This window comes from Lampetra fluviatilis, chromosome 7 (genome assembly GCF_964198595.1).
Source record: "Lampetra fluviatilis chromosome 7, kcLamFluv1.1, whole genome shotgun sequence".
Taxonomy (NCBI): Eukaryota; Metazoa; Chordata; class Hyperoartia; order Petromyzontiformes; family Petromyzontidae; genus Lampetra; species Lampetra fluviatilis.
In genome coordinates this window covers 11,054,746-11,071,041 of record NC_136281.1, presented here as the reverse complement: position 1 = coordinate 11,071,041, position 16,296 = coordinate 11,054,746, and the positions used below count along the sequence as shown (strand labels likewise).

At 49.4% G+C, this 16,296-nt stretch overlaps 1 protein-coding gene across 4 annotated transcripts in view; it reads left to right on the top strand.

Moving 5' to 3' along the window:
• LOC144933568 (uncharacterized) overlaps positions 1–16,296 on the top strand; it is a 54,222-nt gene that overhangs the window by 20,631 nt on the left and 17,295 nt on the right. Inside the window, exon 1 of one of the 4 annotated variants that reach the window (XM_078858492.1) lies at positions 6,142–6,405. The exons of the other annotated variants lie outside the window; for them this stretch is intronic. The gene's annotated coding sequence lies outside the window, so the exon portion shown is untranslated. Of the gene's footprint in view, positions 1–6,141; positions 6,406–16,296 lie in introns of those variants that run through there. 4 annotated transcript variants of the gene reach the window in all.

Sequence of the window (16,296 nt, the reverse complement as noted above, 5' to 3'; positions counted from 1 at the left end):
GTGTGTATGTGATGTGTGTGTGTATGTGATGTGTGTGTGTGTATGTGATGTGAGTGTGTATGTGATGTGAGTGTGTATGTGATGTGAGTGTGTATGTGATGTGTGTGTGTATGTGATGTGTGTATGTGATGTGAGTGTGTATGTGATGTGAGTGTGTATGTGATGTGAGTGTGTATGTGATGTGAGTGTGTATGTGATGTGTGTGTGTATGTGATGTGTGTATATGTGATGTGAGTGTGTATGTGATGTGTGTGTGTATGTGATGTGTGAGTGTGTATGTGTGTGTGTATGTGATGTGTGTATGTGATGTGTGTGATGTGTGTGTGTGTATGTGATGTGTGTGTATGTGATGTGTGTGTATGTGATGTGAGTGTGTATGTGATGTGAGTGTGTATGTGTGTGTGTATGTGATGTGTGTATGTGATGTGTGTGTGTATGTGATGTGTGTGTATGTGATGTGAGTGTGTATGTGATGTGAGTGTGTATGTGTGTGTGTATGTGATGTGTGTATGTGATGTGTGTGATGTGTGTGTATGTGATGTGAGTGTGTATGTGATGTGAGTGTGTATGTGTGTGTATGTGATGTGTGTGTGTGTATGTGATGTGTGTATGTGATGTGAGTGTGTATGTGATGTGAGTGTGTATGTGATGTGAGTGTGTATGTGATGTGTGTGTGTGTATGTGATGTGAGTGTGTATGTGATGTGTGTGTATGTGATGTGAGTGTGTATGTGATGTGTGTGATGTGAGTGTGTATGTGATGTGAGTGTGTATGTGATGTGAGTGTGTATGTGATGTGAGTGTGTATGTGATGTGTGTGATGTGAGTGTGTATGTGATGTGAGTGTGTATGTGATGTGAGTGTGTATGTGATGTGTGTGATGTGAGTGTGTATGTGATGTGAGTGTGTATGTGATGTGAGTGTATGTGAGTGTGTATGTGATGTGAGTGTGTATGTGATGTGAGTGTGTATGTGATGTGTGTGATGTGAGTGTGTATGTGATGTGAGTGTGTATGTGATGTGTGTGATGTGAGTGTGTATGTGATGTGAGTGTGTATGTGATGTGAGTGTGTATGTGTGTGTCGTAGCGCGCTGCGTTACGAACCTGGCGATCCGGGTTCGATTCCCGCTCATGGCCAACACCGCCAGTCACGATTATCTGAACGAGGTCCTGGGCGACCCCTAGGTCGACTCGGCCTCAAACGAGTACCTGGCGCGGTGTCTGAAACGTCATCACTGGGGAAGACAAAGGCGGCCGTGCGTGGTGCTGGCCACCCCGCCCCCCGTGTGCCGTGTCGGGCTTCATAGGTGCTCGCTAACAGCACTTGCCCCAACAGTATGTGAAGGCTATACGGGGGATCTGTGTCTTTGTGTGTGTGTGTTGCTGTGTGGATGCCTGTCTGTGTGTGTGAGTGAGTATGTATGTCTCTGTGTGTGTGTGAGTCTGTATGTCTCTGTATGTGTGTGAGTCTGTATGTCTGTGTGTGTTTGAGTCTGTCTCTGTGTGTGTGTGTGAGTCTGTATGTATCTGTGTGTGTGTGAGTGTGTGTGTGTATGTATGTCTGTGTGTGTGTGTGAGTCTATGTCTCTGTGTGTGAGTCTATGTCTCTGTGTGTGTGTGTTTGAGTCTGTCTTTGTGTGCGTGTGTGAGTCTGTATGTCTGTGTGTGTGTGAGTCTATGTCTCTGTGTGTGTGAGTATGTCTGTGTGTGTGTGAGTCTGTGTGTGTGTGAGTCTGTATGTCTGTGTGTGTGTGTGAGTCTATGTCTGTGTGTGTGTGATTCTGTATGTCTCTGTGTGTGTGTGAGTCTATGTCTGTGTGTGTGTGAGTCTATGTCTGTGCGTGTGTGTGAGTCTGTATGTCTATGTGTGTGTGTGCGTTTGTATGTCTCTGTGTGTGAGTCTGTATGTCTGTGTGTGAGTCTGTATGTCTGTGTGTGTGTGAGTCTGTATATCTGTGTGTGTGTGTGAGTCTGTGTGTCTCTGTGTGTGTGTGAGTCTGTATGTCTGTATGTCTCGGTGTGTGTATGTGAGTCTGTATGTCTGTGTGTGTGAGTCTATGTCTCTGTGTGTGAGTCTGTATGTCTGTGTGTGTGTAAGAGTCTGTATGTCTGTATGTCTCTGTGTGTGTGTGTGAGTCTGTATGTCGCTGTGTGTGTGAGTCTGTATGTCTGTGTGTGTGTGTGAGTCATGTCTCTGTGTGAGTCTGTATGTGTGTGTGTGTGAGTCTGTATGTCTTTGTGTGTGTGTGACTCTGCATGTCTCTGTGTGTGTGTGTGAGTCTGTATGTCTTTGTGTGTGTGTGTGAGTCTGTATGTCTTTGTGTTTGTGTGTCTGTATGTCTCTGTGTGTGTGTGAGTCTGTATGTCTGTGTGTGTGTCTCTCTGTGTATGTGTGTGTGTGAGTCTGTATGTCTGTGTGTGTGAGAGTCTGTATGTCTCTGTGTGTGTGTGAGTCTGTATGTCTGTGTGTGTGTGAATCTGTGTGTCTCTGTGTGTGTGTGAGTCTGTATGTCTCTGTGTGTGTGTGTGAGTCTGTATGTCTCTGTGTGTGTATGTCTGTGTGTGTGTGTGAGTCTGTATGTCTCTGTGTGTGTGTGAGTCTGTATGTCTGCGTGTGTATGTGAGTCTGTATGTCTGTGTGTGTGTGAGTCTGTGTGTGTGTGTGAGTCTGTATGTCTCTGTGTGTGTGTGTGAGTCTGCATGGCTCTGTGTGAGTCTGTATGTCTATGTGTGTGTATGTGAGTCTGTATGTCTCTGTGTGTATGTGAGTCATGTCTGTGTGTGTGTGAGTCTGGATGTCTTTGTGTGTGTGACTGTATGTCTCTGTGTGTGTGTGTAAGTCTGTATGTTTGTGTGTGTGTGAGTCTGTATGTCTATGTGTGTGTGTGAGTCTGTATGTCTCTGTGTGTGTGTGAGTCTGTATGTCTCTGTGTGTGTGTGTGTGTCTGTGTATGTGTGTGTGTGAGTCTGTATGTCTGTGTGTGTGAGAGTCTATGTCTCTGTGTGTGAGTCTGTATGTCTGCGTGTGTATGTGAGTCTGTATGTCTGTGTGAGAGTCTGTGTGTCTCTGTGTGTGTGTGAGTCTGTATGTCTGTGTGTGTGTGAGTCTGTATGTCTGTGTGTGTGTGTCTCTGTGTGTGTATGAGTCTGTATGTCTCTGTGTGTGTGAGTCTGTATGTCTCTGTGTGTGTGAGTCTGTATGTATTTGTGTGTGTATGTGAGTCTGTATGTCTGTGTGTGTGTGAGTCTATGTCTCTGTGTGAGTCTGTATGTCTGTGTGTGTGTGAGTCTGTATGTCTGTGTGTGTGTGTCTGTGAGTCTGTATGTCTCTGTGTATGTGGGTTTGTATGTCTCTGTGTGTGTGTGAGTCTGTATGTCTCTGTGTGTATGTGAGTCATGTCTGTGTGTGTGTGAGTCTGTATGTCTTTGTGTGTGTGTGTGAGTCTGTATGTTTGTGTGTGTGTGAGTCTGTATGTCTTTGTGTGTGTGTGAGTCTGTATGCCTTTGTGTGTGTGTGTGAGTCAGTATGTCTTTGTGTGTGTGTGAGTCTGTATGTCTGTGTGTGTGTGTGAGTGTATGTCTGTGTGTGTGTCTGTATGTCTCTGTGTGTGTGTGTGTGTGAGTCTGTGTGTGTCTGTATGTCTGTGTGTAGCGGTTAGAGATCCGGGTTCGATTCCCGCTCACGGTCAACACCAGTGACGATTATCTGAACCGGTTCTGGGCCGACCCCTAGGTCGACTCGGCCTCAAACGAGTACCTGGCGCGGTGTCTGAAACGTCATCACTGGGGAAGACAAAGGCGGCCGTGCGTGGTGCTGGCCACCCCGCCCCCCGTGTGCCGTGTCGGGCTTCATAGGTGCTCGCTAACAGCACTTGCCCCAACAGTATGTGAAGGCTATACGGGGGATCTGTGTCTTTGTGTGTGTGTGTTGCTGTGTGGATGCCTGTCTGTGTGTGTGAGTGAGTATGTATGTCTCTGTGTGTGTGTGAGTCTGTATGTCTCTGTATGTGTGTGAGTCTGTATGTCTGTGTGTGTTTGAGTCTGTCTCTGTGTGTGTGTGTGAGTCTGTATGTATCTGTGTGTGTGTGAGTGTGTGTGTGTATGTATGTCTGTGTGTGTGTGTGAGTCTATGTCTCTGTGTGTGAGTCTATGTCTCTGTGTGTGTGTGTTTGAGTCTGTCTTTGTGTGCGTGTGTGAGTCTGTATGTCTGTGTGTGTGTGAGTCTATGTCTCTGTGTGTGTGAGTATGTCTGTGTGTGTGTGAGTCTGTGTGTGTGTGAGTCTGTATGTCTGTGTGTGTGTGTGAGTCTATGTCTGTGTGTGTGTGATTCTGTATGTCTCTGTGTGTGTGTGAGTCTATGTCTGTGTGTGTGTGAGTCTATGTCTGTGCGTGTGTGTGAGTCTGTATGTCTATGTGTGTGTGTGCGTTTGTATGTCTCTGTGTGTGAGTCTGTATGTCTGTGTGTGAGTCTGTATGTCTGTGTGTGTGTGAGTCTGTATATCTGTGTGTGTGTGTGAGTCTGTGTGTCTCTGTGTGTGTGTGAGTCTGTATGTCTGTATGTCTCGGTGTGTGTATGTGAGTCTGTATGTCTGTGTGTGTGAGTCTATGTCTCTGTGTGTGAGTCTGTATGTCTGTGTGTGTGTAAGAGTCTGTATGTCTGTATGTCTCTGTGTGTGTGTGTGAGTCTGTATGTCGCTGTGTGTGTGAGTCTGTATGTCTGTGTGTGTGTGTGAGTCATGTCTCTGTGTGAGTCTGTATGTGTGTGTGTGTGAGTCTGTATGTCTTTGTGTGTGTGTGACTCTGCATGTCTCTGTGTGTGTGTGTGAGTCTGTATGTCTTTGTGTGTGTGTGTGAGTCTGTATGTCTTTGTGTTTGTGTGTCTGTATGTCTCTGTGTGTGTGTGAGTCTGTATGTCTGTGTGTGTGTCTCTCTGTGTATGTGTGTGTGTGAGTCTGTATGTCTGTGTGTGTGAGAGTCTGTATGTCTCTGTGTGTGTGTGAGTCTGTATGTCTGTGTGTGTGTGAATCTGTGTGTCTCTGTGTGTGTGTGAGTCTGTATGTCTCTGTGTGTGTGTGTGAGTCTGTATGTCTCTGTGTGTGTATGTCTGTGTGTGTGTGTGAGTCTGTATGTCTCTGTGTGTGTGTGAGTCTGTATGTCTGCGTGTGTATGTGAGTCTGTATGTCTGTGTGTGTGTGAGTCTGTGTGTGTGTGTGAGTCTGTATGTCTCTGTGTGTGTGTGTGAGTCTGCATGGCTCTGTGTGAGTCTGTATGTCTATGTGTGTGTATGTGAGTCTGTATGTCTCTGTGTGTATGTGAGTCATGTCTGTGTGTGTGTGAGTCTGGATGTCTTTGTGTGTGTGACTGTATGTCTCTGTGTGTGTGTGTAAGTCTGTATGTTTGTGTGTGTGTGAGTCTGTATGTCTATGTGTGTGTGTGAGTCTGTATGTCTCTGTGTGTGTGTGAGTCTGTATGTCTCTGTGTGTGTGTGTGTGTCTGTGTATGTGTGTGTGTGAGTCTGTATGTCTGTGTGTGTGAGAGTCTATGTCTCTGTGTGTGAGTCTGTATGTCTGCGTGTGTATGTGAGTCTGTATGTCTGTGTGAGAGTCTGTGTGTCTCTGTGCGTGTGTGAGTCTGTATGTCTGTGTGTGTGTGAGTCTGTATGTCTGTGTGTGTGTGTCTCTGTGTGTGTATGAGTCTGTATGTCTCTGTGTGTGTGAGTCTGTATGTCTCTGTGTGTGTGAGTCTGTATGTATTTGTGTGTGTATGTGAGTCTGTATGTCTGTGTGTGTGTGAGTCTATGTCTCTGTGTGAGTCTGTATGTCTGTGTGTGTGTGAGTCTGTATGTCTGTGTGTGTGTGTCTGTGAGTCTGTATGTCTCTGTGTATGTGGGTTTGTATGTCTCTGTGTGTGTGTGAGTCTGTATGTCTCTGTGTGTATGTGAGTCATGTCTGTGTGTGTGTGAGTCTGTATGTCTTTGTGTGTGTGTGAGTCTGTATGTTTGTGTGTGTGTGAGTCTGTATGTCTTTGTGTGTGTGTGAGTCTGTATGCCTTTGTGTGTGTGTGTGAGTCAGTATGTCTTTGTGTGTGTGTGAGTCTGTATGTCTGTGTGTGTGTGTGAGTGTATGTCTGTGTGTGTGTGTCTGTATGTCTCTGTGTGTGTGTGTGTGAGTCTGTGTGTGTCTGTATGTCTGTGTGTAGCGGTTAGAGATCCGGGTTCGATTCCCGCTCACGGTCAACACCAGTGACGATTATCTGAACCGGTTCTGGGCCCTCCCCTAGGTCGACTCGACCTCAAATGAGTACCTGGTGCCGTGTGTAAACATCGCCACTGGGGAGACAAAGGAGGCCGGGCGTGGGATGCTGGCTGGCTACCCACCCCCTCTTGGGCCCATCCGGCCTTCACAGGTGCTCGCTAACAGCACTTGCCCCAGCAGTCTGTGAAGGCTATACGGGGGATCTTTGTCTTTGCCTCCGGGGCTGTACGTGCCCGTGTCTTTGTGTGTATGTGGCTGTATGTGTCTTTGTGTGAGTGCCTGTGAATTTGTATTTCGCTGCGCGTGTGTGTACGTGTCCGTACGGGGGAGCGGTGGCGCAGTGGTTAGCGCAACCAGGCGGCCCGAGTTCGATCCCCGCTCACGGACAACTGCCAGTGACGATTCTCTGAGCCAGTCCTGGGCCTCCCCTAGGTCGACTCAGCCTCAAATCGATATCTTGTGCGGCGCGTAAATGACATCGCCACCGGAGAGACAAAGGCGGCCGGGCGTGGGGTGCTAGCCACCCCCACCCCCTCGTGTACCGTTGCCGGGCTTCCTAGGTGCTCGCTAACAGCACTTGCCCCGACAGTCTGTTGGAGGCTACGCGGGGCATCTTTGTCTTTGTGAGTCTGGGTGGCTGTGCGTGTCGTGACATTGGGAGCGGTGGCGCTTTGGTTGGCGCATCGGCGACGATTATCCGAGCTGGCCGTGGGCCTCCCCTCGGTCGACTCAGCCATAAATGAGTACCTGTGGTAGGCATCAGCGCTGGGGAATACAAAGGCGGCCGGAGTGTGCTGCTGGGCCACTCACTTCCTCGTGTGCCGTGCTGGCCTTCGTTGGTGCTCGCGAACAGCACTTGCCCCAACAGTCTGTCAAGGCTAAAGGGGGGGGGGGATCTTTGTCTTTGTTTTGTGAGTCTGTAAATGTGGCTGTGTGTACCTGTGTCTAGGGTATCGTAGGTATGTTACTATGCGTGAGTTTGTTTTATATACGTGGGTGTATGTACGTATGTCTTTGTATGTCAGTGCGTGTGTGTGTGTGTCTATTTGTGTGTGGTTGTGGCTATGTGTTATGTGTATACGTGTGTGTTCGTGTACGTATATTTATGTCTTTGTGGATGTCGCCCGTGTTGATTGTGTACGTGTGTGCCAATGAGCCATTGTGTACATGCCTGTGTATTTCACAGTGGGCAATGAATGTTGTGTCTGTGTGTGTCATTGGGCCTGTGAATGAATCTGTCTCTATCGGACTGTCGGTGTGTGTCTGTCTCTTTGTCTGTATGTACACGTGGCAGAGTGTATGTGTCCGTGTGACATTGCCGAATCTTCATCGGTGCTCGCTAACAGCACTTTGCCCAAACGTCTGTTGAGGCTATACGGGGGATCTTTGTCTGTGTGTGTGTGAGAGTCGTGTGTATCTGACGGGATGAGTGGGTGGGCATGAGTCGATATGTGGGTGTCCGTGTGCATGTTTGTTGCGGGTGGGGTGCGGTCGTGTCGTGGTTAGTGCGCTGAAGCGCTACGAACCCGGCAACCCAAGTTCGATTCCCGCTCACGGCCACCAACACCAGGGACGGTTAGCTGAACCGGTACTGGGCCTCCCCTGGGTCGACTCAGCCTCAAATTAGTACCTGGTGCGGTGTGTAAATGTCGCCACTGGGGAGACAAAGGCGGCCGGGCGGGGTGCTGACCACCCACCCCCTCGTGTGCCGTGCCGGCCTTCATAGGTGCTCGCTAACAGCACTTGCCCCAGCAGTCTGCCTCGGCTATAAGGGGGATCTTTGTCTTTGCGTGTTCCTGTGAACCTGTGTGTACGAGTGTGGGGAGTGACGTAGTGGTTAGCGGACTGCATTATTATAATCCCAGGAACCTGAGTTTTCTTTGCCGGTCACGGATAACATCAGTGGCCATTTATCGTTGAGCATTTCCTGGGCTTCCTCTTGGTTGACTCAGACTTAGATCAGAATCGGAAGAGAATATCTATTCACACTGGAGGAATCCGATGAGCTATGAAGCTCTTTATCTCAGATATCCAGGGGGTTACTTTGTGCAGTGTGTTGGGTACGCTACCGGCCACACCATCCTTAACAGGCTAGCTACCCCAAGGGTTGCCTCTTAAGGAAAGGAGCTAGCAATCAAGTCTCGTGGCGGCCTTAATAAGTGCTTGCTAACAGCACTTTCCACAATAGTCTGTGTGTGAGTCTGTATGTCTCTGTCTGTGTGTCTGTGCGTCTGTATGTCTCTGTGTGTGAGTCTGTGTCTGTGTGTGTGTGAGTCTGTATGACTCTGTGTGTGTGAGTCTGTATGTCTCTGTCTGTGTGTCTGAGTCTCTGTGTGTGTGTGTGAGTCTGTATGTCTCTATCTGTGTGTCTGTGAGTCTGTATGTCTCTGTGTGTGTGTGTGAGTCTGTATGTCTCTGTCTGTGTGTCTGTGAGTCTCTATGTCTCTGTGTGTGTGTGAGTCTATGTCTGTGTGTGTGTGAGTCTGTATGTCTGTGTGTGTGTGTGTGAGTCTGTATGTCTCTGTGTGTGTGTGAGTCTATGTCTGTGTGTGTGTGAGTCTGTATGTCTCTGTGTGTGTGTGTGAGTCTGTATGTCTCTGTGTGTGTGTGTGAGTCTGTATGTCTAAATGGTGGTGGACCTTGGTGTCGCATGTGTATGGCTGTCTGTGTGCTAGGAGTTTGTGTGTGCCTGTGTGCTCCTACGATTTTTGCGCGCGCGTGTGTATGTGTGTCTGAGTGTGTATGTGCGGCTGTCTTAACGTACGGGTGTGTTGCACGTGCGTGCCTGTGGATCCGTGTGCAAGTTAGCCGGGCGGCGGTGGTGGCCACGCACGTGGTCTGTTAGCCGCCATTGTGGAGGCGAGGGGCGGTGACGCGCACTAATCCTGTGACGCTCCCTTGCCCGTGGCCGTCGAGGACGTTGCCACACCCTGGCTTACAGCAGGTGGACTAATCGCCATCTGGTTCCATCTGTACGGGGATGGAGTGTTTCCCCCTCCCTACACGCGTGGGTTTTCATCTGGGTGCTCCGGTTTCCTCCTATTTGTATTTTTTAAAACACTCATTCATTGGCTGAATTTGTTTTTTTTTATTATGAGAATAGGTTTTCCATTTTTTTTCTGGCAACAAAACAGCTGTGTTGAGATATAAAAACACCAAACTGAAACCTTTTTACGAGGAATCATGTCTGCATTAACCACAATACTTGTGGTCAGAATGCAAACAAAAAACATACTCTGGTACTATATGTATTGTTTTTTAAGCTGATTGGTCCACACCAGAGACAGCTTTCTTTCGATCCTCGTCTCAAACGGTGTTAGACCAAAGGACGCCAAAAGGCCTCATGATAAAGAGCCCTACATTTCAGTGTGGTTTTTATCGCTAAATAAATAAATTATTATGATGCGGGTGTCTGTGTATTTGTGTCTGTTGGTGTAATCGTGTATCTGCGAGTCTGTTGTGTCCTTACTTGTGTGGCTGTGTGTCTGTCTCGGCGTACAGGCAGACCTCGCTTAGCGCTCAAGATGCGTTCCTGAAGAAGTGAGCGCGAATCGAATCAGCGCTAAAAGGGTCATTACACCATTGCACACATGGGGATGCATTACCAATATGGTTTTTTATTTCCTATGAGCAATATATGAGGGCTTCATTGGGGTATGTGTCTGTGTGGGGAGCGGTGGCACAGTGGTTAGCACGCTGCACAAGAACCCGGTGACCCGAGTCCGATTCCTGCTCGCGACCAACACCAGTGACGATTATCTGAACTGATCCTGGGTCTCCCCTAGGTTGACTCGGCCTCAACTAGTACCTGGTGTGGTGTATAACAAAGGCGGCCGGGCATGGTGCTGGCTACCCACCCCCTCGTGTGCAGTGTCGGCGTTCATAGGTGCTCAGTATCAGCACTTGCCCCAAAGGTCTGTTAAGGCTATGAGGGGGGTTTCTTTGTTCTGTCACCTGCTGCCAAAACCTTCCACACTTCACGTGGCCTCAGAGTGCACCTGGCCTGGCACAAGAGCAGTGGTGACATCACCGCCACTTGGTGGCGAATGGCGGCTGTTGTTGTTGTGTTGCTCTGTGTTTCTGTATGCGATGCAGTTATCTAGGCCAGAGTGATTGGACAGCGTGCGGCGAGATCAGCTCAGTAAAACAGTAGGAGGCTGCTAGACTTCTGTGCAGCCCATGGGCGTGTAATCACCAACATGCTGTTCCAGCATCAGTGCATCCATAACATCGTGCATGCATGCCATGTCCCAGCAAGAACATCTGGACTCTTTAGTGATGGAACAGAGAATGAGGACCCATGTCCTTGACACCAGGACCTACTGTGGAGCTTGTCTGCCCACTGACTAGCAATCAGTCAGGTTGTCATCTGTAAGGTCCTCCTGCCATTCCCCACTGCAATTGTGGGCATCCACCTCCGACCCTATTCAAATCCTCATTGGCTTGTTCTCAGCTAGCTGATGAAATCTTCAAATGAGAATGAATCAACGCTTACAGCTGGGGTTGGCGTCGTTCCCCCCGCCTCCTGATGCCAAAGGGGAAATGACCGAGCTTTATGACTGTAGGTCATGCAGCTGCTTTGGCCGCATTGGGTACGCAGTCCAGACCTCCCTGGAAAATCCTGGCTGAAGAAAGGAGGTGTTCCGGTGAGCTCAGAGAAAGCGGCAGGTCCACTCCCACCGTCTCCGACATCCCAAGACATCCAAAGAATGAGGAGCCACGCGTTGCTGCGAGGATGAGTGGTGATCGCGGACTGCTGAAGAGATGGAAACTGCCGCAGCAGCTCTTGATCACAAATCACTCTTCATCTCGATACAAAGGCAACTTTCAGCACCACTCTGATTACCATCCTGCAGGGAAAGAGTGGTGATCCAATTTCTTGAGCCCCAACAACAGGTTCGCAGATTTGCAGAACATTTCTGTGAGGTCTTGAGGGAGGTAAAATCCCTGAGCTCAGATATCATGGGGCATGATGGGGGGTTGACCCTGCTGGAGCTGCGGTACCTCAAATATTGGACGAAGTAGCCACCCCCTGAGAGTGCTTGGCTGGTATATCATCTGTTTAGGGGGTGCAAATAGCAATTCATATTCCGAGACCAGGTAAAGCACCAATCGAACTGCTGAGGGAGGCTGGCGTCTGTGCAGACTACACAAAGTTACATCATTACAGCTGCCTCGAGCCATAGAATGCTTTCCGCAGGATTGTATGGATGCCCTGGTGGGGGTTTCCCCTCTTTAAGAAGGGGGGGGGGTGGTTGCACTGATTGCAACAAGCAGAGGGGCATCTTCCACCTTAATGGGCCGGAAAATGTCCTGGCAAGGATTATTCAACATCGCCTTGCCAGACACACCGAGGAGAGGCTCGCGGAGGCCCAATGTGGTTTGAGATCAGGGTGGTCCTATATCACTGGCCAACACACTTTTTCTGGCATAAGGTATTCCAACGGTTTTAAGGTAATTGTGGGGTGCTGATTCCAAATCTGGCATCAGTTTTTGTCTATCACATCAGGTTTTTGAGATATCAAATATTGCATTTTCAATAAAAACTGCAGAAGAAAAATATTAAATAAATGTGGATATCTACATAAAATGATATTATAAACACACTATCCTAAAAATACAGCACCATATTTTAACACTAAAGCAGTCACTGAGTCGCAACAACTTGCAATCATAACTGACAGTGTTAATTTCGGGTAAAATCAATGAAAATGGGGTATGCCGATAGCATAAAAATGAGATGTGATAGAGCAAATCTGAGATCAGATTTGGAATCAGCACCCTGAAATTAGTCTAAAACAGCTGCAAAAGTCCAGGCCAGAAAAAAATGTTTTTTTTTTGTAGACCAGTGATTCTTTGGCTGTCTGCTACAGCAGAGGTATAGGGAATTCCAGCAAGACTTGCATCTCTACTTTATCGACCTGGTCAAGGCCTATGAGACCATCAATAGTTCAGGACTCTGGGTTATTCTTTGTGCTTCCTGGGCCCCTGACCTTGTGCTCGCAACCATAAAGGGCCTTTATAATGGTGGGCAGACCCGGGTAAATATCCGTGTCCAGGAGTCAGTCATTCCCTGTTCTACTTGGAAAGTTGGAAAGGTTTCCATGCTTGGGCAGTGTGTTGGTGGCCATCTCCATCTTTCCAGCAGAGGTCTCAGCGGTATTATCCTTCACCTGTATAACGCCGTGTGGAAGCTAACTGGTCTGTTGCTGCATGCGAAGCTTCGGGTCATCTCAGCCACAGTCATGCCCTCTGTTCTCTATGCTTGCGAAACGTGGACCCCTCTAATGGAACATCTGCATCAGTTTGAAACATTCATGCTAGCCTGCCTACGATCGATCCTGGGTTTAACCAGGTTGGATTGTGTGAGGAGCTCACAAATCCTTGAAAGAGTTGAGCACATTCCCTTCAGGCTGCGTTGGCTGGGTCATGTTGCCTGCATGCCCAGCAAAAGCATGCCCAAGCAGCTTCTCTTTGACCGGATAGAGGGGGCTAAATGTGTGCAGCATGGGCTGGAGAAGAGATGGACTGATGCGGTACAGAAGAATGTATAGCTGATTGGACTTGCCAATGACTAGTACCAGCAGTGTCAAAATCGGTCTCTGTGGAGGAGGCTCGTGAAGGACGCTACTGGGCAGTTGGAGGCAGTCGCCCTCCAACAGCAACGGAGGGCAGAGGAGCGACGCTCGCCACAACTAGTCAAACGCCGAGCAGCTAAAATGCAGCACAGTGGGGGGTACAGCTGGTGCATCTGCCAGTCATCTCAGTCAGTCAACCCATGGCACCTGGGTCTGTCTCGTGACCTGTCAGCGGGCCTTCGACACTTCACGTGGCCTCAAAGTGCAAGCACGTGGTAATGTCACTGCCACTTCGTGGCGAATGGCGGCAGTCGCTGTGGTTGTTGTTGTGAGCCTAGGTAGTAGCCGTGTGTGTAGTGACAGTAGGAGCAGTGGCGCGTTGGTTAGCGCATTGTACTACGAACCTGGCGAACCGCGTTCGATTCCCACTCACAGCCGTCCCGGCCTTCATAGGTGCTTGCTTCAAACGTGTGTTAAGGCTAAACGGGTGAGTTGTGTCCTTTATCGTCTTTGTGGTTGTAGCTGAGTGCGTGAGATGTGTGTACCCTGCATGTCCTTTAGCTCAGCTCGGCCGCAAAAGAGTTGTGTTGGTATAGTGCATCAGCACCACTGTTCGAGAGACAAAGGCGGTCAGGCGTTTGTGATGGCTACACCACTTATTTGTGCGCGGAGGCAGCGTTAATAGGTGTTCACGAAAAAAAGCGTGTTTTGTTGTTAGTGATCTCTATGGGGCTAATTGGGAGATCCTTTTGTGCGTGTCTATGTATGTGGGTATGAATGTCTATTTCTTAGTGTGTATGGATGTTTGTATGTATGTGTGCACGTGTGATGTGTTTGTGGGGAGCAGTGGCACGGTGGTTAGCAGCACACTGCACTACGCAGCTGGGCGCCTGAGTTTGATTCATGGCCCAAAACGTGTCCTGGGCCTCCCCTAGGTCAACCCGGCCTTGAACGAGTACCTGATGCAGTGTGAACATAGCCTTTGGGAGGCAAAGGCGGTCGAGCGTGGTGCTGGCCACCCCACCCTCTCGTGTGCCGTGCCGACCTTCATAGCTTCTCGCGAACAGCACTTGCCCCACCAGTCGGCAAAGGCTGTACGGGGAATATTTGTATCTGTGTGTCTGTATAGGAGAGATCTCACTAACAACACTTGCCCTGACAGTCTGTGTGGCTAAGCGAGTGCTGTGTGTGTGTGTAGGGGGGTGCTGTCTTTGTCTTTTGTGTGTGGCGTCCCAGCTGCTTGGTGGATTTGACCATTGCAAAACCGATTCCAACCTGGGCGCCCCCCCCCCTTTAGGTCTACTCAACCTAAAATGTTTAATACACGGAGTTGCACTGTGGTCATGTTCCGTTGCACGAAGGGGGCGCGGGTGGTGCTGTGGTTGCTGGCTCGGGGTGTGTTGACGGTGATGCTGCGTCAATTTCGTCAATTCTTTGAGCGCACGAGGGAATCGATGTCCCCCCCCCCCCCCCCCCATTAATTGTACGCTGATTCACATCACCCCCCCCCCCCCCCGAGGTCGCAAACGGGTTTTGATTCCTTACCCGTACCCGGCCGCACCAGGGTCGCAAACGGCTACCTGTAACCGTACCCGGCCGGGTACGGGTAGCCGGGTATCGGGTAGGGTACGGGTATCGGGTACCCGGTTGCGACCTCTGCCCCCCCCCCCCGCCTTGCCGCCACTAGAGGCGCTACGATCCGCACGCCGTGGGTGCTCGTCGTCTGCGTTGCCTGCAAGAGCAGCCGGGGTGGAGGGGGGATGGATGTGTCTTGTGCGGGGAGCGGTGGCGCAGCGGTGAGCGCGCTGCTGGAAGGACCGAGTTCGATTCCGCTTCGCGAGCATATATAACCGCGGCGAATGTTTATAAAGCGGTCCCTGGGCAGCTCCTAGGTCGACTCGGCCTTAAGCAAGTACCCGGTGCGGTGTGTAAACATCGACGCTGGGGAGACAAAGGCGGCTTGGCGGTTGTGTTGGTCACCCACCCCCCCCCCCCTCTGTGTGCCGTGCCGGCCTTCATAGACGCTCGCTAACAGCACTTGGCCCAACAGTCTGCTAAGGCTACACGGGGAATCTTTGTTTTTCCTTTGTCTATGTGGAGCATGAGCGCTGTGGTTTGTGCGCCGCGTTATAGTTCTGTTCGATTACAGGTGGCAATTCCACCTGGTTTGGCCCTCGCCTAGGTCGACTCAACCTAAAATGAATGTACTTGCGCTGGCCCCGTATGGACACGTGTGTGTGTGTATGTGCTGTTCCAGCCTTAACAGGAGCTCGTCAATAGGGTTAGCTTCAAAATTTGGAAGGCAACAATGACACACCCCTGCACAGGGATGAAATGTATTTATCACAGTTGGGGGCGTTGTCCTAAGATTCAAGAATCTTGTATATTTTTGTCCCCCACTTCCGAAACATCTGACCGGCGAGGAAGAGTAGACCAAATGCTTTCTGGTGGGCCTCTCTTAGAGCGCGAGCAAGCCATTGCAGGGCTGCGCCTTCACCCTTTCGCTGTGTGTCTCGCTCGTCACGCTTCCTCTCGTCTATGTGCCCTGTCTCGCTCGGACGCTGCTATTTTGCTCCATTAGTAGGAATTTTAAATTAGCATGCCATTTGCATGTGCTTTGCATAAATTGTAAATAATTGATTGTCGCACGCGCTGTTCGATCGCGAGTGTCGGGGGTGTGCGAGCTCGATTCGCGCTGTCGTGTAGCTACCTGGGTCGTTCAGGGGATGGTCTCAATCATGAGGAAACCCCACGTGAACAATCATCCTCGTTGTGCGTACAGGGTGTCATTCTCATGCTTATTGCGTGGTATTTTTTTCCTTGGGATTTATGGATCGTGGAATTTTATTCGACGATAGTTCAATATGTGGAGGAACTAAATGCCAATGTCTGCTCGCCACGAGAGGGCTTGAGGAGAGAGTTGATCAGTGGCGGCTCCTGCAAAATCTCTCAGGGGGGGCAAATGTCTGGATGATTGATAAGGATAAGGTCCACCCATGCAATGGATAAATTAACAGCTTAAGCATGTAAAGGCAACTTCACTTCTTTAATATTAATGAAAAATAAAGTGACTCTTACAATACATCTTGTTTGTTTCTATACTCACTATTAAAACAAACCACTCAGGTTTATTTTATTAAAGATTCCACTAGGTGGCGACAAATTATATTGTTGGATGAAACGTGCTTACGTATGATGACGTAAGCACGTATGATGACGTAAGCACGTTAGGGCGAGCCCTCCCAGAACCCATAGAGAATGCATTGCAGCGCCCCCGTTCGAAAAAAAACATCTTTGAATGTAAGTCTATGGGACCACTCGGGGCGATTCTCAGCTGGAGGGAAATCGCCCAAAAAGAGGCGGTACTCCACAGAACGTGACATGACGCTGATTGGACTATATCCAGAGGCTGACAGTGACGGCTAGCGTGACTCTGTGGTTGAATGACATTGGTGGTGCGTCGC